Raw genomic sequence first — 27,205 nt, 5'->3', positions numbered from 1 at the left:
CACTTCGCTTGGACCATTTTGGCAGATGTGGCTCAGGCCCATACATTTGTAACACTGCAGAGGTCGCGCTGCTAGAAGCTCAACGCGAGCCACCGATCAGCCCACAGTGATTCTTTCCTCTGCGGCCAATGAGTTTGCAGGCCGCAAGGGATAGCGCACCCATCAGGTCCTCATCCCGCCGGATGCGCGCCTGATCTCACCGGATCTTATCTGGGCTACCTTTACTTTACATCAGATCGCGACTACCTTGGCGACTTCCTCGGAGGTCACCGAAATCGTCGAAGCTCTTGATACGCAAGTCCGCCGTCTTTTTCAGTCGTTGGACTTTGACATCCTCGCGAAAAGGCTTCCTTCATTTTTAGAGCCAAGGCATCCACCTTGGCCCTGCCATCCTAACTGGAAATCTCCAATATTAGAACCCCGGTCACAGCCCGTCTCAGGCGAATGTCCGAGATGCCCAAGGCCTTCAGGCTCACCGCCTAGCGGACGTGGCGCATTGCTTCCTCGTACCCGCCAGACGGGCAGGTCAATGTGACCACGGCTGAGCCCGGTGACTTCCTTTTGGGGGCCTTCCCTCCCTTTTTGGGGGGAGCCCGGCTCGAAGGAGAGTTCTTCACCCCGGTTCGCTGCGCCTACCTCGATTGCCGCGCGGAAGGCTGTTCCTCTTTATCCAGGAGAGAGGGGAGTTGGGAGTTTGGGGCGTCGGTGGTACTACCTTGCTTCCCCCTTTTTTCTTTCTCCTCCGCATCACCGTCGCTCAAGATTCCGACCCTTGGCCGGGAGTGAGGGCGACAGCTGGGCGAGTTGGCTGCACCAGGAGTATTCCAGGCCTTAGTCGGCTGAAGAATTCCTCGAGATGTTCGTCACATCCCTCCTCGTTTCTTCTTTCTCGCACTTCTGGGAGGGGGGAGATCCCATCGATTGGATCTCCCCACCTTTCTTTCTTTTCTTCCGCCCTCTCCGAGCCCTTCCCCCATCCGTTCTAGGAGGCGGGGGAGAGAGCCTGGGGAATTTACCCCCATGCTGCGAAGCAGAGAGAATCCTCCCCAGTGCTCCCTCTAGGTCTTCCATAGTGAGGGGCCTCTTCTCACCCTCCTCCCGGCGAGCCCCAGGAGCAGGGCCCGGCAGGATTCATTATGACTTCCAGCGGCCCTCTCGATCTGAAGACCAGAGAGTGGGGGAAGAGTTTCCACACTTACAATGTATGGCCCTCTCTCCTCTGTCCTCGCTTCCGTCTCCATCGAAGAATTGGGGAGAGGAGAGACACCGTTCGCTCCCTGCGTCCCTCCCCCTCTGATTTCGAGAAGCCCGGCGGGTTTCGCGGAGTCACAGAATACGGAGAGTACCGGGTCTGCGAGCCTTTATCTCCCACAGTTTCGCCCTGAGCTTTTCAATAGTGAAGCGGAGGTTCTGATTATCCCGCCTAACTGGATCTCCTTCAGGATCCTCTGCTTCCCATCCCCGGTCGAGCCCGCCTTCGCCTCCAAGGCTCTCGCATAGAGGACCTCGCAGGCGGCGGCCATCTCCGTCGTGGCATCCCAAAGCAGTTTCTGCCACCTCCCTTTAAGGTTCCTCGAGCCCTGAGCGACTTTCCGAACCTTATTTACTGACTCTCTAGAGAGCCCCTTCACCAAGGCGCTGGATTGTTGCCTCAGATCCTCCAGGAGGTTTCTTTCCTTCTTCTCCAATGACTTTCGCCCAATTTCTTACTGGGCGCCGGCCGGATTTGGAAATCTAAGGCAGCCCTCAATGCTTCGTCATCCTCCTCCTTCCACTTCCTCATCTCTACCTCAAGCCTCTTAGCTGCCGTAAACATCCCCTTGTGAGAAGGGTTCAGGGTAGGTCCTTCCTTTCTTACGGGGACGGAAGGTGGACAAGCCCGAAGGCCCCGCAGCCGTCTCCTCGTCATCCAAAGGCGAGCTCACGGCCGACCTTTTGGAGCCCGCCGACGCAGCCAATATCGCCGACGACACTGACTCCATAGAAGGAGCCGGTTTCAGAGCATTAGCAGCTCTTTCCCCCTCCAGGACCCTTGCTTTAGTGAATCGGAGGTCGGATCTGCGGAATTGGATTTGCATCAGTGGAGGGGTTCTCCTTAACTTGCGGTGTTGGGAGTGTACGGATTAATCCGCCCCCCCCCCGCAAATGGAGCTCTATCGCCTCCGGAGATTCTAGGGCTTCCTCCTCGGGCAGAGACTTGGAACTCTCCTTAATTCCAAATTCTCGCCTTGAGCGGATTGTTGCCCTTAAATAATAATGGCAGGGAATTAATAAAGTTCGCTATGGTGAAAAATAGTTGCAAACACACACACCGCGACCCCTCTCTAATCGAGGGTGAGTCCGCCGCTCCACGGTGGGTATTCACCATACGTGACTGCTCGGAATTGTCACGTGAGCTATCCAGCGGTGCGGGAATGTTATATCCGCATCGCCGGTCCACATCCCCAACGGCATCATCCCCATGTCGCAGTGCCTTGGATAGGCGTGATTTTTCCACAGGTGCCAAACCCGCATGGGGCTATGGGCTGGGTCATTCCTCACATCCCCCCGAAGGAGGCGGAGTCTCTGACCTTAGTTCTCCGGTATCACCAGCCGCCAAGCTCAAATCTTGGAATGCGTCCAAGTGCTCCGACGGTTCTAGACCGTGCCCTGCCTCAGAATATGTCCGAGCGGCCTCACGGTCGATCTACACCATGATTTTTAAGGGAGGCTACGGACACCGCTTCGGAAAACGCCCGAACAGCCCCGCAGCCATCCCAAAAAAATCACTCCCTGAGCGGAGCATCGCTCCCTCCCCTGGCATATGTCCCCGCGTTGCCAGATGCCACCCAACGACGCAGCGACACGCAGGGAACACCCGCGTCATTGCAGACAGAGAGCAGATCTCCCTCTGTCGGCGCCGCACCGCCAGGCGATTGTAGTCAGGGCCGCCAACCGGCCCATTGGGTGCGGATCTCCGAAGAGAACCGATCCTAACGAGAGACCAGACCCAGAGTACAGACTCTTCCGCCGTAGCGATAGTTCGTACAGTGTACTCTTGGACCCTGATCCTTCGCACCCGGGCTTTCCCAAGGTTGTATCCCGGTACTGCCAGCAGGTGGTCATAGGGATAGGGAGCCTCCTCACGACATATCACGAGGGGGTTTGCATCTTTTCCGCAACCATTCCGCAACTCTTCAACAAACTTTTCGCAACCATTCCACAACCATTCTGTAATTCTTCCACAATCTTTCCACATATCTTTGCATCTTTTCCGCAACTCTTCCGCAATCTTTCCGCAACCATTCCACAACCAATCCGCAATCATTCTGCAACTTTTTTACAATCTTTCCGCATATCTTTGCACTTTTTCTGTAACTTTTCCGCATCATTTCCGCAATTATTATTCTGAAACTTTTCCTCAATCTTTCCACATATATTTGCACCTCTTTCGCAACTCTTCCTTTAAAATTTATTTGCCGCCATTTTGAAAATTTTTATTTTTAATTGTATGAACTTCAAATTTAGGATTTATATATGTTCGTGTAAAACTAAGATTTTAGCATAAGTGTGACCTTGAAATTCCAAAAGTATTTTCATTTTTCATTTTCTTATTGTTCGGAATTGCCATTAGTAAATTACGCCTGAGTGCGACGCGGAACACGCAAATTTTGCGTGACGATTCGTGGCGATCGATTACATTAAATCATTCGATGGCGCCAGACGGTCGATACCTACCACGTAGAAGTATTATGCTTATCAGTTAGCTCCTCGAAGGCGACGTTGTTTCGCAATCGACGGAATGTATGTACTATCGATTGACCGAAAATCACATGATTCGTCTGTCGATCACTGATAGGACGAAATCGATCATATGATCTTGCAAACTTCTCAAAAAGCTCTCGTTACCAAAATTCTCAGTCGGTCGACCATAATCTTTGCTCATAGAACATACACCGTGTTCTGGTCGTCAAAACTCAGTGTTCTTGTCGCTCTTTATCGCTCTATCGTTCGTTAATTCAGCTTGTGTCATAATTTAGACTTGTCATTTCACTCGTCTCGCAATAACATTATGTGTTAATCGTCGTTGTAAGGGACTTTTCAGCGAAACATTCTGAATTGTGGCAAATTCTTGGTTCACATTCGCTTTCGTCACATCGAGATTCTAGTGTCTTCGGACAAGAATATTTACTGTGAGCATTCTTAAAGAGCGAATTCTCAGTGACAAACGCGCGTATCTCAGCTTGACGAAGCACGTACTCATTCGTTAAATTCGATTAAGATGCAAGAGCTTGCAACCATTCTCTCAGCACGCTGCGGACATTCTCTCATCATGTGATCACGGAATTCGTACGAACCATTCAAACCAGTGCGTGCAATCTATCTAGCGAACATATATTCTATTTTCTCAACATGTATGCTACCATTGAATTCTACAATCTGTACATTTTACTGTAAAAGCTGACTCATTAAATTAGTGTGATCTGTCTCAAGAAGTCTCGTCATTCTATCATCCATCGGATTCAGTCGAAGGTCGTTCCAGCGAACGGCGTCTCAATTCCGTACACTTATCTTTATGTTCTATAGATCTAAAGGATCATAAATAACGCAACTTTATACTTTAATTTAAAAATTTTTCTTTTCTGCCGTCAAATAATAAAAATCAAATTATACGTATATTTTTCTATCCATTTAAGATTTCTTTTTCTAATCTAATCAAGTGGTAGTAATTATTTAGCTTTAAAATATTATTATATCACAAAATTGCTTTACTCAACCTACGTTTTTATCACAAAGAATTAAAAAGTAACAATACATGAATGATAAAATTTTAATAAAATGAATGATAAAATTTTATTTAAATAAAAAAAATTTTTTATAAAAACTTGGCGCTGCTCAGACCAAATGAAAATGTAAAACTAATGATGAAATTATTTGAAAACTAATGATTAAATTATTTGTTGTAAATAAAGGTAAGATATTATTTATTATTTATTATTCATGTTTTTTTAGAGGTCTGAGCCATGTGTTTTTACATAAAAATGTTTTTTATTTAAATATAATTTTATCATTTATTTTGTACTGCTACTTTTTAATTCTTTATGATAAAAACGTAGGTTGAGTAAAGCATTTTATGATATAATAATATTTTAAAGCTAAATAATTACTATCATTTTAGAAAAAGAAGTCTTAAATGGATAAAAAGGTATATTCATACATATAATTTGGTTTTTATTATTTTTAAATTAAAGATACTACTGTGGCACTCTCGCCTCCTCCATCGTGTCTCGCGCCATCCGTTGCTACGCAGCGCCAACTACACCGCCGAAAGCAAGTCTTAGTGCCGCGACTCGAGTAGTGCTTCCGTCTCTTCCCGGTTAAAGACACTACAATCAGAGACTGGCCATGAAAAAGCCATTTTTAACTCGCCATTTTTGGTTCGCCATTTTTTGACTATTCCCACTTATTTTCAAATCATTAACTATATTAATCTTAACTATCATTAATCTAAACTGTAATATTATAATAATTTTAAAAAATAAGCGTTTTAAAGCGTTTTAATAAAATGTGTATATTTATAAAATTTTATTTTACATAACATTATATTACCAATTTATTAATATATTTTAACAATTTTAAATTTATTTATTGTTTATACAATTTATTTATTGTTTATTTTTAATTTTAATTATAATATATTTATTTATAATTAAATAAAATAATACAATTAAAGTAAAATAAATGAAACAAAACATGAAAAAAAATTATTCTCTTTATTAAACTAATAGTTAATACCATCTTATATTCTCGCAGTAATTAAAGTATTATATTAACATTACTTATTTATATTTATTATTTACATATTTATTATTATAAAACGTCTCTATCTCCGCGTCGATCGGTTTTGCAGGATAGCGTCGATCGGATATGGTCAGGATTCGGTACGAGAAATAAAATATTGTGTCTCTTTATATATCTAGGTTTATATTTACAATGCCGACTGGCTGTGGTTTTTGTATGTACAGTATTTACATGTACCTTTCGGTATTTCGCCGTTGGTACGGCGAAAAGACGCGCGGTTTCTAAGTATTATATACTCGCTCGGCTCTCCGAATTCGGCGCGTTCCTTGATAGGCGTGGCGCGGGCGCGGCGGGGGGTTCGGCCGTTTTGTTTTGACGGATCAGCTGTGTGTAGTGCTATGACGGATCAGCTGTGTGTAATGCTATGACGGCTCGAATGCAGGAAGCTCCCTGCTTCTCGATCGTCAGAGGAAGATGTGCACAAGGGCTTTCTTTGTGAAGCCCAGATTGAGAAGCTCCTCAACCTGTGAATACTTGTGCGCTGGTGGATTTAGAGGAGCGATCGGCCAGAAGCTCCTAGCACGATAGGTAGCACCCTAGATCGCTTTTTGGAGATGATTTGGGAATATCGAGAGCAGTATCGGACTGGTTACTGTCTCGTCGGAGATAGGTCTCGTTTATCTCCCGGAATCGCCTAATATACCCGAGCCGGCCATCGGTCGGGAGTCGTCGAGTACAGGTCGGCCGAACTCGGGTCGGGGTAGTTCCGGGGGATGTCTTTGTCGGAATCCCCGCGATAATTCGCCGAACGTGCTCGGGAATTCCGCGAGGATGTTCGGTGGCGCGGTCGGTAGCGGGGCCGGCGGCGGTAGCCTTATCGTGTGCGTGTTGTTCCACGCGGCGCGCACATGAAGCCGCGTGATCACCGGTTTGCCGCGTCCGCTGTTCGACGGGCTTTTCGCGACGGTGGGATCGCGGAAGGATCGCCATGTCGGCGCCCCGACGGTTGATCGGTCGGGGACGTTTCCACATTGTTAATAATTGTAAAAATTTGTTCCGGGCTGATTGGGATCTGATAAAATGGCGACTACGAAGATGATAGTCGTCTGAAGGAATATACTGACGAGAATGGAATGTGAACCTTATGGTATGATACGGTATGAATGACTTTATAACTTGGATTGAAGGAAGGAAATTGATTCTTTGCATTGCATTGCTCCAACGTCTAATAGCTAGCGAAATTTAAAAATTTGTTTCGAGACTGCTCAAGATTCGATAAAGCGATATCTGCGACAAGAAAGATGAGGGAAATCTGAAGGGAATATACTTGACCTGACGAGAACGGAATGCGATAGGAAAACAGGAACGAACAGGTTCGCACTAAATGTTTTTCTAACGAACTCGGAGCTCTTATTCTATAACAAACGTGTCTGAAAAATTGTCTGAAAAATTTTTTAGATATTTCTAACTCGAAGCAACGTAACGCGTTAATTTTTAGGTTGGAGTGAAAAGAAAATAAGAGGGGCAAAGACAGGAATTTAAGTTACAAAATCATTTATTGTTATATTGTTGTACATATTATATCAATTCATAAATAAAAGTTACAAATTACGATTTGAGAAAATAATACGAAGAATTTCATTAAATCTCAGAGAAGTTAATTTCACAAATATTATATCGAAATACATATCCAGAAATGTTAAATCATTTATTTTCGTGCGTACATTGCGCGCGATTTCGTGATAATTTCTTTTCAAACTGAGTTTTACAATATCGCTATCTATGTAACTTTTTGGAAGGTTTAATTATATTTCTTTTATAAGATATTGCGCGCATTTGTTAACATTATCGGTCACGTTTTGTAAATGTTTTAAGACGTTTTAATGTCGACACATTTCACAATATTTTTCAAACCGTGAAAAGTACTCTTCTGCATCACAATTACGACAGCATAGGTTTTACGCCTCTTCCTCGGTGGCTGCGAATCCGTAGTCGTTCCTCGATGTTGAATTTCGATATTTTCCATAATGGCCTCTTCATTTTCTTTATACGCCAGTAATATGGACCGTGATCCATAAGAGGAGGTAAAGTTGATCGCAACATTTTTGACAATGATAGGATCCGGTCTCGATTTATTGTTAGCATTTAAATACTCGTCGATAAGCCTCATGTTGTTTAGGAATTGTTGCCAGGAATCAGCGTCGAAATAAATTCCTTCTGCATAATTACCGGTTAATTTAACCATTGGCATAAAAATTCCTTCGTTTGTCGTTTGCAATCCGACGTGTATCCTTTTCGTGTGAGAGATGTTGAGTCCATATGTCGAGAGCATCATATGGAACTTGTCGTTTCGTTCCTCGTTACAATTTTCCTTCGGAATATCGCAAATGTACTTGCGCCTCTCGGAATTGGGGGCAATGCTCGGTTCCGGAGTATTACGCTTCTCAGTATCGGGAACAGCTTTTCGGCTCGCCATTGTTCCTGTTTTCTTCTCAAATGTAACTAATAATCACAAGCGTCGAAATGAGAGACTACTTCGGATTTACGAAGTTGAAACCTCGAAGGATGGCACTCGAATGAACCGAGGGCTGACGAATTCGTCGAGCTCATCGACTTATCTACTAAGAAAAAAGAACTGCGCGCGCAGATAGGCAAATGAAAAATTATAAAATTTAAAAAATTTTTTAAATTTTAAAAGGTTTTAAAATTTAAAAATTTTAAATTGTAAAATTATAAAATCTTTTAAATTTTAGATTTTCTAGACTTTTAAAATTTCTTCGCAAAATATTTTTTAATAATAAACCTAGAAACTACAAAATAAGAGAGTTAGAGATGTTTCTTGAGTGGGGAGCTCGGATTTTCTTTTAGCTAAGTTTTAGCTAGAGAAATAGAAAAGAAAAGGTGAGAGAATAGTAGAAAAGGTGAGAGAATAGAAAAGGTGTAACCTGTATTAAGGAGAATTTTGGCCTGTCCAATGGCGCTGCATTTTCTGCGGGCCGCCCTCTTTTTTTACTCGCAGTGCGCGAGTAAGATTTTCAAAGTATAAATACCGTGCGGAATTATAGAAAAGTCTATTTCCGAGATTATACTTTCTCGGGGTGACTTGACCGGTTTTTACATTACTGCGCCGATTCGTTCGCTGTCTTAATTCTAAAAAATAGTGAAGGAGTGAAAAATGGCACTCAGTGAAAAATTAAAAAGATTTTTTATCGTGTGCACGAATATCAACCCGACGATAAACACGAGTGCTTATATCTCATTATTAACAAATGAAGAAGAAACAAATTACATCACGTTTGCAAAATTCGTACCGGAGTGCTCGAAAACCCTATTGAGCATTATGTTCAGATTAGGGTATTTCGCGGACAAAAGACTTTTAAATATTGTAAAAGAATACATAACCGGTGCAATGGCTGGCGTGGGGGAGGATGCCGGCGGACATATCGCTTATTTTACAAGGTGCACCGGAAGAGATAAATATTTATTTTTAAAGTAATTGAAATTAGAATATGTAGGTAAAAAATAGATAAAAAATTCTAAATTTAAATATTTTTTTTTAAGCGAGAGATAACATCGCGGTTGTACATCCGTACCAACTACGAGGATTGAGATGCCCCGCCGAAGATGAGGCGGAAGGAATAAACGATCGTGAGTAAAATAATAGAAAATTGATATAATTGAAAATCTAGATTTCTAAATTTTCAGATTTTTAAATTAAAATATCGAATTTTTAGGACGAGTGCGAATGCGGATAGACGTGCAACCTGAGGAGGAGGAAGGTATCCCAACGATTGATCTGGTTTCAGGTAAGAAAATAGCAAATATTGCTTTCAAAATTATCTCACAGAATATCGAATTCAATTAATAAAAGCTTAATTTTGTTTCAGATGTGGAGGAAAATAGCGATGAGGAGCCGACTCTGAGCGAGCCGACACCGAAATTTACACACCGCGTGAGTAATTATTTAAAATAATAAAAGTTATAAAACTCGTATTAGCTAATTCTTGAAAAAAGGTAATAATAATAATAATAACGACATCTTTCTTTTTTAGTACAAGCAAACGACCTGGATGAATCTGAATATTGAGAAGAAGAAAATAAGGAGGAGGAAAACGAAGAAGAACAAGAAGAAGATGTAGATGAAGAAGGAGAAAAAATTGATGAAGAAGAAAGACAAGAAGATAGAGAAGAAGAAGAAGATGACGATAACGATGACGAGGAAGAAGACGATGGCGAAGAAAACAGGAGAAGATCCTTTGAACAAATGTGCGATGGGCTTTTAAAAAAAGAGATCGAGGTTTTCCATCAATGCGAAACACGGACAGGCTATTCTCCGGAAAATTATGAAGGTAAATTTAATATTATTTTTAAATTTTAAGATAATTTATTCTTTCCGATAAATTTATAATTAAATGTTTTTTTGCTAGATTAATACGCTCTATAAAAACTTTGTAAAAGCGAAGAGGAAAGCTGCTCAAGGTAAGAGATACCTTCGGTATGCTGAAATCGCTAACATAAAATCGAGTATAATTAAAATATTTATCATTAATATTTTTTGTTTCCCATTTTCAGTACAAACAGGAGAAGGCGTTTCACGCGAAGAAGAACAAGAAGATAGTTATTTACACCGGCTTCAGAACCATTCGACGGATCTTCACCAGCAGCAACATCAGCAACAGCAGCAGCACCAGCAGCAGCAACATCAGCAGCAACAGCAGGAGCACCGGTTGACCGACGAGGATGCCGCGGTCGACGACAGCGACACGGTCAGTGAAAATTTCACTTATATTGTATTACGGGCGGAAAACTCGCGTAAATTTCAAAAATTTGAAGTACTAGGTAGGGAGGCGACATTCGCGATACGTCCTCTCGCGGAGGGTGCTAGCGATATCGTGAATTATTTAGAAAACGCGTTTCGCGAAATCCACGCGTATGCGATACGTTTGAGCGGACCGGACGATTACGTGGGGTTATCCTTCGATTCGCCAAATTTATCGCATGGCCCTGCAGGTCTTTCGTTTCGTCCGGCGCGAGACTTGACTCACGAGGACATATGGAAACTCGTGAGTTCAGTAGTGCAAAGCGCCGGGGGTTTCGATATCGCGATGGATTTCACCATACGCGTTTTTAACGTAGCGGTACCTTTGGGGCGTATCAAATAAATTAACGCGAGAAAGCGTGGCGAAACGCTCGATTTTACAAATAAAAAATTCCGACAATCTATGCCTTCCTCGCTCCCTAGTAACGGCGAGGATTTACTGCGAGCGTGGTACTCTGCGCACGGGAGAATTGCACGAACGGTGGGAATCCGTAAGATATGCGACTTCTTCGTTACAGCGTGAGTTGGCGATTGAGTTAACGAGGAGCGCGGATATCGTGATCCCCGAGGAAGGTTGCGGATATAATGAAATTGAGCGTTTTCAACGGTTTCTCGCCGCGGAAAATATCGCTATAATAATTTATAATTTTAGTAGTTTTGGCCGAGGTAAAAAACCGAAGTACGACGGTCGCGCATTACTCGCCTCCCTCGGACGCGAACCTTCGTATATACATTAAATATAATGTATTAAGAGGATTCGCGGATTATAACCCTATATTAAATTTAAGAGCTGCAGGCGGTTCGCGCGGCGGTTACTGCGAAACGTGCAACGAGGGCTTTCGAAATGATAGGGGACATCGTTGCGCAAAAAAATGCCCTCGTTGTCGCGCCTCACCTCCGTGCGTAAATCGTGATAGAGAAATAATTAGATGCGAAGCGTGTAACCAAACATTTTTCGGTAATTCTTGTTTCGAGCGTCACCGAGCGGAAAAATCATATAACAGGAAATTTCGCACGAGCATATGTAATTCCGTTAAAATTTGTAGCGATATTTGCGGGCGGTTTACATTTATACGTGCAAACACGGTACATAAATGCGACACGGTCTTTTGTAAAACATGTCGTTCGTTACAACTGTTGAATCATCTATATTTCATGCGTCCTCTTGCTCGTAAAGTTAGTGATCGCGGCGAGGATACAAATACCCTGATGCGAGCAGAAAAAAAGGCGTGTGAAAATGAAAATGATAACGTTGCGATGAACGAACAAACAAACAGTCGTGTCGCGTTTATATTTTACGATTTTGAAACGCGGCAAGACGAGACGCTCGTAGGTACCGAAAACGTGAGAATTCATGTACCGACTCTTTGCGTAGTGCAACAAATTTGCGTAGCATGTGCAAACGAAGACGACATGACGGTGCGATGCCGATGGTGCGAAATGCGCGAGTTCGTATTCCGTCTCGACCCCGTGAAACAATTTGTTTTCGATTTCGCAACGCGAACGACAAAATGTTTCAAACATTATTTGTATCGCGCATAATGCGAAAGCGTTCGATGCGCAATTTATCTTAAAATATTTTGTAGAAAATCCGAAGAGCACCCATGAACCGCGCGTTATTTTGAACGGAACAAAAATCGTCGTAATGATGGTCAGACATACGAAGTTTATCGATAGCATTAATTATATGCCGATGCGTTTATTCGATTTACCTAAGGCCTTTGGTCTGAGCGATACGTCGAATAAAGGCTGTTTCCCGCACTTATTTAATATTATCGATAACCAATCGTATATAGAATCAATTCCCGATGCTAGATATTATTCTCCCGATCACATGTCGCCGGAAGAACGCGAAAAGTTCCACGCAAAAATGGTTTGTGAAAATTATATTTTTGACTTTCAACGCGAAATTATCAGATATTGTCGAAACGACGTAGATATCCTTCGATAAGCGTGCATGAGTTTTAGAAAAATATTTTTAGAACGTGGAAACGTGTGTCCGTTTAAGGAATGTACGATTATCGCTTCCACATGCATGAGAGTTTTTCGTAAAAACTTTTTGCGTGAGGAGGAAATAGGAGTCATTCCGTCGGGCGGTTACAGAAACGTTGACAGGCAATCGCACAAAGCTTTGCAGTGGTTGGTGTGGATGGAACGCGAACTCGGACATCCCATTATCCACGCGGGGCGAGACCGCGAATATAAAGTCGATGGCACGCCGTTGATGGATATTACGAAACGGAAAATGGGTCACGACGCTGGGTGCTACAATTTCACGGTTGTTTCTGGCATGGGTGCCCTTCGTGTTTTAAAGTAAATCGCGATAGTACGCTTTCGTCTGCGAATCGCGGGGATATGATCGACGCGCGCTACGAACAGACGCTCGCGATGTCATGGCGCCTTCGTAAACGCGGTTACCACGTGATGGAGAAATGGGAGTGCTCCTTCGACCGAGAAATTTCGAATAATAGAGAAATGTAGAATTTTCTTAAGGATCATCCGTTGATAAAGAATACTCCTCTCGATCCTCGCGAAGCGTTTTATGGTGGACGCACGGGAAATATCGTCACGCGATACGAAGTTTCAGGTACGGAAAAAATACGTTACGTCGACGTATGTCTCGTTCTCTGTATCCTTTCGTATTGAAAACCGGCGTTTTCCCGATCGGGCATCCTAAAATTTACGTAGGGCAAGAGTGTTCTTCGTTAATCGGGGTATTACCAAATTATAATTTCAATTCGGTCGAAGGTCTCGTGCGATGTAAAGTACACCACGTGATCTCTTTCATCCGGTACTACCGTATCGCGTACAAGGTAAATTATTGTTTGCGTTATGTCGGAGTTGCTGCGAAACGTTCTCACAAGTTGAGTGCACTCACGAGAACCCGGTGGATCGAGAATTCGAGGGTACCTGGGTATCTTGTGAATTACACAAAGCCGTCGAGAAGGGTTATCTCGTGACGCATGTGAGCGAAATTTGGGAATATAAAGTTGTACGATACGATAGCGATACTCGTCAAGGCGAACTGTTTGCCGAATATATTAATACCTTTTTGCAATTAAAACAAGAAGCGAGCAGCTGGCCGAGCGAATGCAGGGAAGACGCTAACGATGATGCTAAGGAGCGTTACCTTCGGGAAATATGAGGAAACCGAGGGTATCACACTCGACAGGCGAAACATCGCGCGCAATCCCGGTTTACGTTCGGTCGCTAAGCTTTGTTTAAATTCATTTTGGGGAAAATTCGGCCAACGATCCAATTTGCCGAATACCGAAATTATAAAATCTCACCAGCAATTTATGACTTTGCTTACGAGTCCTGAGCACGAGATAACCACGGTATATTACCCGTAAACGATGAGATAATATATGTTTCGTGGCGACTCCGAAAAGAGGCGATCGTGCATTCTCCGTTTACGAACCTTGTGATCGCGGCATACACAACGGCGCAAGCACGATTAAAATTGTACAGTTACTTGGAATTATTGGATAAACGGGTTTTATATTACGACACGGATTCGTGAATATATGTCAGTACCGGCGAACCGAATGAGTATGAACCGCGTACGGGGAATTTCCTGAGCGATATGACAGACGAACTTGAGAGCTACGGCCGCGGTAGCTACATCGAATCATTCGTTTCCGGTGGTCCGAAATTCTACGCGTACATTGTTCGTACTCCGTCGGGGTGCGCACACGAAACATGTAAAATTAAGGGTATTACTTTAAATTCATCGAATAGCGGGTTAATAAATTTTAGTAGTATTAAGAATATGTTAATAAAAAAGGAAAGAACAAGACGAGACGAAGCCAGTCCATCGATAAATCTACATTTCAGTGCAATTCGACGCACAGCGTTTCACAACGTTGTTACGCGAGATGAAACAAAGATATGCTCATCGGTATTGCTGAAACGTAAATTTATTAATAACCGTTATTCGGTTCCGTACGGTTATGCACCGGAATAAATTTTCTCGTCCTAAGCTTTCTTAAATAATCGAGTTTTCCGCCCCTAGTCAAAGATTGTAAGAAATTTTTGTAAAATATATTTTTCAGAGAGAACGAGATGTAAAAATAATGTAAATGTGTACATGTGCTAATATTAATTTATATCTTAAGTAAATATTGTAATTTTAAAATTAAGAAGTTTTATTTTTATAAAATTGATGTTCGATTTATTTTAAATAAATCTATAAAAATTATATTTCTTAAAACATGTTTTTTCCCGTAACTCCTTTCCGCCTTCCTTCAGCCATTTAAAAAAAATAAACATATTTACATGCACAGAAAAAATTTGATTTCTTCAATTTCCTATCCTCGCTGTATTTTTTATAAAAACGATACCTTTTATAGAAAAGGTAAGAATATATATATATATATATATATTCTTACCTTTATATATATATATATATATATATATAGAACAAATTTTAAAAAAGATTTTTCATTTCATATAAAAATATTTTATATTTAAGAAAAATGATTTTATCTTTAATTTTTTAACGCAAACTATGGGTGGCTTATAATGCTGTTTCGCTGGCGCGAGCATCTTCGAGGATAAGCTTGCTCACACCGCAGGGGTGAATCAGCTCGCCCCGCGATGTTTTTCGCTAGCCCTCGCGGGGAAACGCTGGCGCGAGCGTATCTTCGCCGCGGTGGGCCCCCCGATCGCTGGGATAAGCTTACAGCCCCTCACAACCATCAGCCTTTATGAAATCGCGCACAGACGCGAATCTGCCATTTCGTAAAATGGATGTATGATGGAAACATCCGTGGACGTCGATCGTGTGCGGACCCACAGGATGTGGGAAAACGATTTTTGTGAAGAGATTTCTTCGTCATTTATCCGAAATGGCCAATGTACGTTTCGAAAGAATTTTGCTTTATTACGCGAAGTGACAAGATGCTTATCAACAGCTTCAATACGAAACTCGAGATTTCGTTGCAGCGATCGAATTTCACGAGGGATTACCGCGTCCGGAAGATTATTCTAGCGATCCGGCTCGTCCGAAATTGATAATAATTGACGATCTTATGAGGGAATCGTCTTCGAGCAAAGCGATCGTAGATCTGTTTACCAAGGGAAGTCATCATAAAAATCTCAGCGTAATTCTCATCACACAAAATCTCTTTCATCAGGGCCGCGGACAACGCGACATATCTCTGAACGCGAATTACTTTGTGGTTTTCAAAAATCCCCGAGATCGCGCGCAAATTCGTCATCTCGCTCGTCAAGTCTATCCGAACAATTCAAAATTTCTCGAGGAAGCGTACCACGACGCCACGTCCCAACCTCACGGATATTTATTGCTTGATCTAAAACAATTGACGCCGGACGAGTATCGTTTTCGCACGAGCATATTTCCCGATGATACAGCGAATTACATTTATACAGCGCGCAGATCCTTTTCCGGAAGTTTCATATAAAAGTATCGTCCACGCATTCTCTCGCGGCAGTCGCGCGAGTTCCTCGCGATGAAGAAGAGAACGTCATCGATGAATGCGAGAAAAATCGCGGAATGCTCGATCGGTAAAAAAAATATCTGTCTTCTCGAAGCGCTGTGTTATTCGAACAAAAATCAGCGCGCTTCTTTCTTACGCTGGGCAGACGAAAAATTCATTCGCTGTATCTGCGAGTGCTTTTTCAATACTCTCAAGGGTAACATTCCGCTCGAACGCAGTGAAAAAAATCGTCTAAGCAGATATAAAACAACTTTGCGTCACTTAGCGAGAAAACGTTGTAATTGGAAAAGTAAGAAAAAGCTATTACTATAGCGAGGTGGATTTTTACCGTATCTTATCGGACCTATACTATCCTTCCTATTTTCAAAAATTATCGGAGGATAGTTCGAGAGAAAAGAAATCGAGTTAAAGTGGAAAGGGCAAAGAAGATGGTCTTAATTTTCACGAATATCACAAACGATAATCTCGAAAGAATGCAGCAACGGTTCCAACAACAACAACAACAACATCCGGTAATAGGCACGACGGAAAACGTCGCACGACAGAATTTGGAGATGATACAGGGAGAAAATTTAAATTCCGTACAAACACCCAGTACGCCTTTATCACGACTCGATTCAGATATGAGCAGGATTCTTAATTCACCCACTCCGCGCGATGTAAGAGAAATGGAAATTGTATAAGGAAGTACTTTGGCGATATCTTCATTTTGATAAAACGCAAAAGGAAGATTCGACGCGTAACGCCGCCGATGAGAACAATTCAGATGCGCGGGAGGGAGACGTGGCGGAACAGGCGCGCGAATCATCGAGCAAATCTCCTCATCACGAAGAGTACGTAAGTAATACAGTACAGGCCGAGTCTTGCGTAGGCGCAAGCGGCAAAGCGTCGAAAAAATATTAGAAAATGTGCCGAAAAGTTTTCGTGCCAAGGCACGTTTATTTTTGAAACATTTGATTGATAAAGCAATATCCGCGAGAATTACTTGGAACGAAGAAGGAATCGTGACTATCGAGGGTAACATTATAAAAGATTCAAATATCACTGATAAACGATGCGATGCGCGAAAGAAAAACCGTGAAAGCAATAGGAAGAGGTCAGTTTGCACGATTACTGCGTACGACGAACACCCCGGCTATACTCGTAGGAAATAAGGAATTGTTAGCAACCACATTTGTCAAGATATCACCACCACAAGCGAGTTTCACCCCGAAAATACCAAAAAAACTTTCAACGACGACGGCGACGACGACGACGAGGACGAGGAAGGTACGATGCATGAGAAAGGGAAAAAAACGCAAGACCGAAGAAGTAGAGCGAGCGAAGTGCGCATTGTTTCTTTCGCCGCGTAAAGACGATATCCCTATAACCTTCGTGAAAGATTCTCGACAAGCAAGAAAGAGACGCTTACTCGATTGGAGTGAATTGAAATGACCAGGCTTGAAAATTTATATTACGATCCACTATGCGGGGTATTCGGCAACGGATAACTTAGCGCATGCCGCTAAACCGAATTTCTCTCGTAAAGAAGTAGCTCGCTGGCTCTAATCGCAAGACGCGTACACACTGCACCGCCTCTCGAGGCGAAAATTTCCACAATTACGTTACAACGTGACTAATATCGACGATCTGTGGGAGGCCGATTTGATCGAACTCCGTAGTACCGTAGTATAACTCTCAAAAGTTATAACGACGGATTTTCTTATCTGCTCGTGATTATCGACGTACTTAGCAAATTCGTCTGGGTGGAACCGCTGCGGGATAAAACGAGTAATTGCGTGACAAGAAGCTTCCAAAACATTCTCTCGAAAAGCGATGGACGCCCGTGTACTTACAAACCGACAAGGGTAAAGAATTTATCGCACGCCCGCTGCACGATTTTCTGAAATAAAGAGGCATACGTTATCGCGTAGCTCGCAATCCAGACATCAAAGCCGCTATCGTTGAACGCTTCAATAGAATGTTGAAGGAGCGAATGTGGCGCTATTTTACGCATAAAAACACGCGGCGTTACATCGATGTGTTGCAAGATAGCGCGCTTACAATCACACCCGTCATTCGTCCATCAGGATGCAACCAGCGACCGTTACGAGAGAAAATGCCCGCATCGCACGTGAAAATATGGAGCGACGTAGAGGCGAGAGAGAGAAGGGGGCGTCGAAAGTAGTAGAACAAAAGGCTAAATTCGATGTTAACAATCTCGTACGCGTCAGTAGAGCGAAAGCCACTTTCGAGAAAGGATACGAAGCGCGGTGGAACGAGGAAATATTTTGAGTTTGTCGCGTTCTCCATTGGCGAAAACCCTGCGTGTACGAATTGTGCGATTTATTGGGTGAACACATCGATGGGATTTTTTATGAACAAGAATTAGCACGGGTCAATAAAAACTTAGCAGAAGAAGAGTTTATCATCGAGCACGTGATAAAGAGCAAAGGACGCGGTGCTAGTTAGCTGGCAAGGATATCCCAACAAATTCGACAGTTGGATCCCCGCTTCGAGTTTAACTTTTCTCCAAGATGGAGGAGGAGCAATTTTTCATTTGGTTCCTCCGAGCGATAGCAGTAAGAAGTATTTTCCGGGAAATACAACCTCTTCTTTCACCACACAATTACCTCATAGTGTACATTTTATTCGGAGAATGGGAAGTCGCGCTTAGCGAGATTCAATTTCCCTCCAGTCTCTTCCACGTACGTCGAGGAGATAATAAGGTTAGATTTGTCGATTTGAAGAACGAAAATGATGAGAAAAATGCTGATAAGTTTACGGTGAAAGAATTGCACTTACAGGCAGGGGTTTATGAAAATACAGAGGAACTTATCTACGCGATTAATAAAGAGTGCAGATGCGCATTTTACTTTCGAACTACAAAAAGGCTCAGGTGGTAATATCCGTATAAGCATCGATTGTGACGACAACTGTACTCAGTTCATTATATAAATCTGCCAGCTAATATTTTCCAAATATTGAAGATCAACACCGATGATACCGGCACAATTTATCGTCACAAGTTACCTAATTTCAGCGAATTAACACCGTTTTTGAAACTCGGTTATACCATCGGTAATGGACGCACAGTATCTTTCTGGACTGTAGAACCCTGTAGCCTATGGCACGGTATCTCTGATAAAATGTACGTTTATTGCGATATTTGTGAGCCTTACATAACCGGCGATACGCGGAGTCCGCTTCTTCGAATCGTTTCAATCGATACACCCGGCTGTAATTATACGTACGTCGGGACGAATCTGGTAAAATATTTCCCCACTCTGCAATATACTCCATTGCGTCAAACGAAATTCCGTAAAATTGAAATAGATATAAAAGATCATCGTGGAGAAAAAATACCATTTGAATCCGGAACGCTGATAGCGACATTACACTTTAGACGTGTCCGTTAATTATCATTTGCGCTGGAAAATCTCGGAGCTTTGAGAAAAAACTAATCACCCTATGGAATACGACGAGTATTACGAAAGGCAGAACGGTGGCGGTAGGGAAGGAGGAATTCCGCGAATTTTCGTCGATTCGCCCTATCAACGTGGTCACGGAATCGGGAGTTTCCTCGGAGGATTATTTAAAAGGGCACTTCCTTATCTAAGCAGGGAAATACGTGCACTCGGGAAAGAAGCTTTACGCGCCGAAATTGGCGTGATAGAGGATGTTGAAAACAATACTCCGTTCAAGGAAGCTCTCAAAATGCGACTCAAGGAATCGGGTAGAAATCTCAAGAGAAAAGCCAGAGAAAATATAAGCGAATTAATGAAGGGATCGGGATATAAAACATCCGTAAAAATGCGCGTGGCTCAGTTTCCCTTTGGCACGACGCACGCACTGGTAAATCCGGGAGAAGCCCTGTTCGTAAACGTAGACGAGTCGGTAAAAAAAAGAAATCGACGAAAATCGGTGTGAAAAAACCGAATAAAAAATCATCGAAAAAGAAAGCAGCGGCGAAAAAAACTAAAAAGCGGACGAAACATCGACGAAATAGCGAGAAAAAGCGCACCATATCCGATATATTCGCTTAACTGACGCGAGTGTGAATCATAAGTTTGAGAAATATGTCTTTTCTCCATACTCACTCGAGCGAGTGTTTAAAGAGTAAGCTCGATCTTTTCAGTTTACCACCTACTCAAACGAGTATCGAGAGTTCACAATGGATTTATTACAAACCGGTAACTTCGCTCGCGGACGACGCACCTATAGAATTCGTCGTACCCGGACACGGAGAAGATTATCTAGATCTCACGCATACCATGCTAAGCCTTCGCGTACGAGTGGAAAGTTTACCCGGCCCTGAAACAGCGGCAGGAGGAAACAAAGTAGGTCCTGTAAATCATCTACTACATTCGATGTTCAACCAGATCAATATATACTTCAATCAAAAACTCGTATCACCCCCGAACAACGCCTACGCGTACCGCGCATACATCGAAGCAGTGTTAAATTATTCTTCACCGGCAAAAACTTCCCATCTGACTTCTTCTCTCTGGAACACGGACGAGCCCGGTCATATGGACGCGCTATTAGAATCGGGAACCTCAAATCAAGCTCTCGTAAGACGCGCTCGATACATCCAAGGAAGTCGTTCGCTGGATCTAAGCTAGGCCATCTTCATTGCGACGTCTTTAATCAGGATAAATTTTTAATTAATGGGGTAGAGGTTAGAATGAGACTCGTTCGCTCGAGAGATGCGTTTTGTCTCATGGAAGCCAACTCAACGTCGAAACGTATTCTAGATGCTAGTTTGCTCATAAGAAGAGCAAAAATAAGCCCCGGAGTGTTACTCGATCATGCGAGAATGTTAAGTAAAACAACCGCCAAGTATCCTCTGACACGAGTCGAAGTTAAAACGTTCACGATTCACGCAGGAGTGGTAGGAGAATCGATTGATAACGCGATACTCGGCCAGCTTCCAAAACGCGTAATAGTCGGATTCGTCGATAACAAAGCGTTTAACGGCGATAGAAAGCTAAATCCATTTAATTTCAAAAATTACGGCATAAATTTCTTCTCGTTATATGCCGATGGCATGCAAATTCCGAGCAGACCGCTGCAACCAAATTTTTCAAAAGACGAGCCGCTCTACATCGAGGCTTATAACACCCTCTTCTCGGGAACTGGCATCCATTTTCTAAACAAGGGGAATTCCATAAGCAGAGAAGATTATGCCGATGGATTCACGCTTTTCGCTTTCGATCTCACTCCCGATCTATCGACAAATTGCGCAGGACATTGGAATCTTGTCAGACATGGAAGTTTACGATTAGAGGTACGATTCGAAAAGGCGATTACAACAACGATTAATTGTATCTTTTACGCAGAGTTCGAAAACGTGATGGAAATCGACTCTTCGCGTCAAGTCATTGTAGATTTTAGCGGATAAAGACAATGGTGGGAAACCTCATCCCTCCACTGTGACAATGGTGGGAAACCTCACCTCTCCACTGTCACTCCTTATATTTACTCGAATTACAACGGAAAACAGCTTCAGTTTTACTCGACACATGAACTACGCCGCTTCGGAAAAAAGCATATTCTACATCATGGATATAATCGTCGATATACAAGGTTTCCGTGACATCGAGGGAAAGTTTATACCGAAGGAAGTTGCGCTCATCGGGGTTAACGAAGCTTTCGTAGATCATTGAATTGTGCTACCACCGTATCCGTTCACCGAATTACCCGAAAAATCAAGAAAAGAAAACAACTGACTCTCGCAAAACTTCCACGGTATCGAATGGAATGGATTGACGGAACAGCCGATTCCGAGCATTTCACGGTGGAACTACGTGAAATTGCACGGCGGGTACGTTACATATATAGCGTGAGAAAGTACTTTATTTGCAAAAGACGCTCGGCAGAAACGTATATAATTTAGAAGGAATCTTTCCCGCATTCAAAAACCTAGCGGAAGACGAGGAACATGAATTATGCTGCGGTCATCACGGGTTTCATCGAAATTCTAACAAATTTCGTTGCGCGTTGCGCAACGCGTGCAAACTGAGATACTGGATGCAATCGCAAGAAGGCAGCAACAGCAGCTGTAACTCGAGCAACGATGATTCTTTTACCGATCAAAGCTTCAATGACTCCGATACAGAAAGCGGAGTTTTTACGATAAAACGAAATTTTCCGAATCTCCTTAGGTGGAGAAATAAGAGCTTGGAAACAGAACAAGCGGAGTGCGAACAAATGAAAGCGGAGAAAGAAGAGCTATCGAAACTCGCACATAAAAAAAAGGAGATTTCTACTGTAAAATCCAAGCAAGAGGATAAAAATATAGCGACACCAGAGAGGGGGGAAATAACTGAATCGTCTCCCCTTTCTGCGAGAGATGAATTCGCTCGAAATCTTACGGGCGCTGCGTTATCTCAGTGTCGGACATGCGGGTGTGTATCCTGCCGACAGAATCCCGATGGTGTGGACGAAGTCGACGGCCATCGTCGCGAACACCGATAATCACGATCGCCCTGGACAACACTGGGTCGCCTTCTACATAGACAAGCATGGAGAAGGCACTTATTTCAATAGCTACGGACTACCTCCCTTGGATTCCAGATTCAATCTGCGACTTCAACGGAACTCTACTACCCATAGATGGAACATCACGCGTCTACAGGGCACATTTTCTCAAACTTGTGGGCAATATTGCTGCGTATTTCTTTATTATTTGTCCCGCGGTTATAATCAACAATTTTTCGAAACATTCAGCGAGGATTACGAAGATAATAATAGATTAATTGTACAATTATTTCATAAAATCTTTCTTCATGGAAAAAGTAAATGCGATAAATCTCATATAACGTGCTGCCATATACAAACTTGTACTTTTAAGAATAAGTAAATATTAAACAACACTATTATGAAATGATATGTACAATGATGTATTACATAATAATAATAATAAACTTAATGATTTTGTAACTTAAATTCCAGCCCTCTTATTTTCCCGCCAACCTAAAATTAATCCTAGCTACATTACTTCAAACTAAAAATATCTAAAACATTTTGCAGACATTGCGTTTGTCATAGGATAAGAACTTCGTATAACCCTGAGGTCGTTAAAACATCTAAAGCGAACTTGTCCGTTCCTGTTTTCCCATCGCATTCCATTCTTCGCTAGTCAGATATATCCCCCTTCAACACCCCCGGCATCCTTGTCGCCATTTTATCGCACCCCCGATCAGATCCTGGAACAAATTCTCCTCAGATGTCCGCCATCTTTGCACATGCCATTTTGTCAGACCCGAACGGACCCAGACACTTTCATCCCCTCCCCTATCTTTTCGTCTAGCATTTCGACAATCACACCCCGGGCAGCTTTGGGAGCATCCAATCATGCACGTGGGCAGCTATGGGAGCGTCCAATCACACGCCGGGCAACTATGGGAGAATCCAATCAAAACGCACCATTAATTACCTAATTATCTCCGGCCACGCCCCTCAGCCAATCAGAACGCTCCATTTCCACGTGGAGGCCCTATCTTGACAGCTGGAGGCCACGCCCCTGGCGCCAGTGGGAAAGTGGTGGGGGTTTGTTTTGACGCCCCATAGCAGCCCACATACTACTCTCGCTTCCTTGAGACGAGCTCTCGGAAAACGAGCTAGGAACAGGAGACAACGAGGAGTGAGTTCCTGTGGAGAGCGATGCCTTTTTATATCCGAGATCGACCTCGGTATTTTCGGTCGGATCGGTCGGATTGGTCGATCTCGGGGTTAGCATCCCTTTTCCCAGGAGCGGAAAAAAGGATCGGGCATAATTGGTTTTTTGGGAATTAAAAGAAATAGGAGCGGGGGATGGTTAAGGGTAGGGAAGGAATTCGGTGGGAAAGTAACGGCGCGGTGTGGGGGTGGTCACGCGCTTGTAGACGCGGTCGTGGAGCGGTGCGGGATGCTCGCTCGCTTGCGTGGCGCGGTGTCAGTGCGGCGCGGGACACATTCACGCTCGGTGGTACGGTGCGTAGTGCGATGCGGAGTGCATTACCGCTTGGTGGCGCGACGCGTGGCGCGGTGCGAGGAAATACCACGAAAACACACATGTTTTCGTGGTATTCTCCGACGCTTCGGAATTCGCGTATCGTGATACTTAAAAAAAGGAGGCATAAATGCCTCTTGCGGCCGCACTCCGCCTGTTGTTCGGCGGTCCCCGACGGATGGTCGGTCGAGGGAAAATCGGAGGAGGAATGGAGCGGAGGGATGCGCTCCGTTACAAATAGAAATGTAGGTATACAATAGTTAAAAAATATTTTTGTATAGAAAAAGAACAATTTATTTTAAAAATATTATAAATATACTTATACATATATGCAATTACAATTATCTTAAATATAATTAAGTTTATTTATTTTTAAAATAAAAACAAATAATTTTCAAAGGAAATAACGTTTTTTTAAATTTTCAATATTTTAAATTTATAATAAAAAATCTGTATAAATTTTTATACAAATTAATTATTCTTCAAAGAGAAAATAATTTTTTGTTCTTACTTTCACTTTATTCTCACTTTATTTTCTAGTTCACTTTATTTTCTCTTATTAATCACTATTTATTGAACACTAAACTATTCATTAATCAATATTTAATATTCACTCAACACTGAACATTTCTATTTATTTTCTTTAACACGCCTTAACAGAGTAAACTTTTTACGATTTTATTTTTTTTTATGTTAGATGTTTGTTCCAACCAGTTTGTTAAGCATTTAAATGACAGAGAACGCTATAGATAAACCGCTATAGATAAACCCGAGAAGAAATGTGACAAAAAATTAGTTACGTGATTGGTTACCTACTTAGCTCGCGCATGTGCAGTTCAATTTTGTACACATTAAAATCGGGAAAGTTGCGCTACTGTATATACTGTGCTTAAGTCTCGCAAGTACTGCTTCCCTCGCGAGTGGTCTCGCATCATCGTTACCGCGAGTGTTCTCTGTGCAGCCGCATGCCCATCTGCCTTAGTGCGTAGTGCGTAATACTGCGTTCGCGTCGCCCTTTGACGTTTGTGTACGCTTGCCGTCAGCGTGGCTGTTCCTGTTGTAACTCTAGGCTCAGGCTCGTCGCCGCTTGCTGATACGCTACTCTCTGATTACGTACTCTTAGTTGGTGCGACAATTAGAATCCCCACACTATTTGAGTTTTATTTTTTTTAAATAGGGGTATATCAAATCTTTTACACAATAGAAATACATAATTGAACTAAGGTAGACTTGTAGCTCAATGTTTATAAGACTATAACTTGACGCCAATTATTAATATCAAATCTTTTACAAATTTTACAACTACAATACAAATTTTATACATTATTACAATCATTTGAGTTGGCAATGTGGAAACAAAATTTTCTTTTTTAAAGAATTAAGATTAATGTCATTTGGATCAGAATAGGAAGAATCTTCATTAAAAGTTCAAATTTTTTTTAAAGAATTAAGACTACTATCACGTGAGTTAGAGTAAAAAGATTCTTCAATAAAGACAAAGATACGCACCACATAGGTTCTATTTTCTTACAATAAAAGATATTGCCAGTTAGATTTTATTTTTTAATACATTACTTGAATTTAGTAGAATAACGCAATTTTTAATAGGATTATAACTGGCACTAGTTATTAATATCAAATCTTTTATACAAATGATATCATTTAAGTCGAGTTGGAAATGTGGAAACTAATTTTTTGTTTTTTAATTAAAGCTGGTACCGTTTGAGTTAGAATAGGAAGACTCTTCAATGAATATAAAGATCACAAAGATACTAGCACTTAGATTTTATTTTTTACTTTGATCACAACTAGAATTAAGTTAGATATAGCAATTTCGTAATATAATTTTGTTTAAAGAATTAAAACTACTAGCACATGGGTTGGAGTAAAAAGAATCTTATATCTTCAATTATATCTTTAATGAAGATATAAAGATACGTACCACTTAGATTCTATTTCTTTAAAATAAAAGATATTGTCAATTAGATTTTATTTTTTAGGAATATACTTAGATTGTTACTACCGCTCACTAACCTAATCCCTAGTATGTACTGGGGAATATCCCGCAATATGGCCATAGGATAAAAATGGTTTAAAAACAGTATATTATGTAGGACATAAGGATATCTCAGATAGCCATATAGATCGTGAAAATCTATAATATACGTAACACCTCTTATAAAAAATAAATGAAAGAAACGAAAAAAATGAGAGAAAGTAATAAAATATTTTTTATCTTGTATCATTGCATGTTTTTAAAACGATCACCCATTCTAATTGGATTCTCCTCGATGCTGCTTAACTTCTATAACAGGATGAAACCTGCAACTGAAATGATGATATAAGTGGACACAGAATTTTGACATAAAATATGATAGATCCAGTTAATGAATATTACTATATTGTCATATAAATAGTCTTAATTTTAAAATCTCGATTGCATATGTAATTCTTGTGGATAATTTAATTATATATATAGATGCGTGAACCTATATTGTGTTTAATCAGAGAATCATTTTTATTATGAAAATTGTTTATAAATTGTGAAATATATTTTGTTTATTTGTTTATGAATTTGTCAATAATATGTATTAAATTTGGGAAATATTTTTCTTATTTATATATTACAGTTAATTAAGAAAGATAATTAATATTATTATTTCATCATTTATTCATTAAAAATGATGATTAAATGACAATATATTTATAACGATAATATTTCGTGACAAATGTTACGTTTATTTTACGTTATTATTTAGTACATTGACATCGAAGAACGAAAAATAATCTTAACTCATCGTAATGATGTCATCTTGCTACTTGGGATACGACAAATTATATTCTACACAGATTTTATACGAATCTTAGTATCTTCGGTATGATCACAATACATTCAATATAAATACAGAATATTCGTATAAGATCATGCTAATAGGGTATATTCGATATATTCTGAAGATGAGCTTAAGAATATACGAGAAATGATGTACCATCAAGATGTCATATGAATGTTCTCTGGTATATTAGGCAATAGTACGTATGACCACAGTACTGTAAGAATTAGACGATCGTAAGTGGTCATGAAAAAGGTTCGGAATATAAATCAGCTAACACAGAGGAGCCGTCGCGATCGTGCAGACTAAATGTCTTGGTAGTAGGCGAGGGATC

The 27,205-nt window shown here is 41.6% G+C and overlaps 2 pseudogenes; one reads left to right on the top strand and one right to left on the bottom strand.

Moving 5' to 3' along the window:
• Positions 1-7,052: 7,052 nt before the first annotated feature.
• Positions 7,053-8,892, bottom strand: LOC148936272 (uncharacterized; annotated as a pseudogene).
• A 6,456-nt stretch (positions 8,893-15,348) lies between these two features.
• On the top strand, positions 15,349-16,220 carry LOC148936271 (uncharacterized; annotated as a pseudogene).
• The last annotated feature ends 10,985 nt before the right edge of the window (positions 16,221-27,205 follow it).

The sequence above is a fragment of the Pogonomyrmex barbatus genome, unplaced genomic scaffold, assembly GCF_055798465.1.
Source record: "Pogonomyrmex barbatus isolate J1 unplaced genomic scaffold, ASM5579846v1 scaffold25, whole genome shotgun sequence".
NCBI classification, from domain to species: domain Eukaryota; kingdom Metazoa; phylum Arthropoda; class Insecta; order Hymenoptera; family Formicidae; genus Pogonomyrmex; species Pogonomyrmex barbatus.
This window is presented reverse-complemented; position numbering and strand designations above follow the sequence as displayed.